This window comes from Danio aesculapii, chromosome 10 (assembly GCF_903798145.1).
Source record: "Danio aesculapii chromosome 10, fDanAes4.1, whole genome shotgun sequence".
Lineage (NCBI taxonomy): Eukaryota > Metazoa > Chordata > Actinopteri > Cypriniformes > Danionidae > Danio > Danio aesculapii.
Window position 1 is genome coordinate 4,349,128 of NC_079444.1, and position 1,274 is coordinate 4,350,401.

Sequence of the window (1,274 nt, forward strand, 5' to 3'; positions counted from 1 at the left end):
TATTTAGATTCAGTGGAATGTTTACTGGATCTGAAGTGTAAGGCGGTGTAGAAAGTTTAACATCTCCTATTTTCTGTCTAAAGCCTTCTATTTTATCACTGAAAAAAATTAATGAAGTCATCACTACTAATTTGCGGTGGAACATTTTGTTCCAAAGATGACCGATTATTTGTTAATTTAGCAATGGTGTTAAATAAGAATCTAGGATTGTTATGATTATTTCCTATCAGTTTGCGGAGGTGCTCAGCCCTGGCAGATTTTAGAGCCCTTCTATAGCTGGACATACTGTCTTTGTACGCAATTCTAAAGACCTCTAAATTAGTTTTTTCCATTTACGTTCCAGGGCACGGGTTGCTCTTTTGAGAGCGCAAGTGTGACTATTATACCATGGTGTAGTTTGATCCTCTCTAGCCTTTTTTTAATTTGATGGGTGCCACAGTAAAGATGGCATCCATACTGCTGGTTACTACATCAAGGTCATTTGCGTTTGCGGGTGCATTTCGAAATAGAGAAAGATCAGGTAAGTTATTTATAAAATCATCTTTGGTGGATGGAACAACTACTAGGGCGATTTATCGGAGCGGATCTGCTAATTTCAGGGAAACACAGCTTATATAGTAAGAGGTAGTGGTCTGTAATATCATCACCTTGTGGTATAATGTCTACATCAATGACCTCAATTCCATACGACAGAATTAGATCTAGTGTATGCTTTAAGTGATGGGTTGGACCAATAACGTTTTGCTTTATCCCAAGTGAATGTAGTAAATCCATAAACGCGAGCCCTAATGTATCGTTAGCATCATCTGTGTGGATGTTAAAGTCTCCTACAATTAATATTTTATCAGTTTTGACTAGTAAGTTAAAAATAAAATCAGAAAACTCTTTTAGAAAATTGACATAGGGTCCTGGGGGTCTATATGGTGATTAAAGTGAGAGATAACATAGGTTTTTTGCATATATCTGAAAGCATAACATTAAGCGCTAATACTTCAGAGGAGTTAAACATAAGTCCGTTTCTCTGATTAACATTAAGAATATCACTAAAGATTGATGCAACTCCACCACCACGACCAGTTTGACGAGCTTCATGTTTATATAGGAATCCTGGAGGAGTTGCTTCATTTAAACTAATATAGTCATTTTGTTTCAGCCAGGTTTCAGTGAGACAGAGTGCATTAAGATTGTTATCTGTTATTATTTCATTTATGATAAGAGCTTTAGGTTCATCTAGAGATGTTGTCCGACAGAAGTTCAGCTCCAGCTCGACTGGG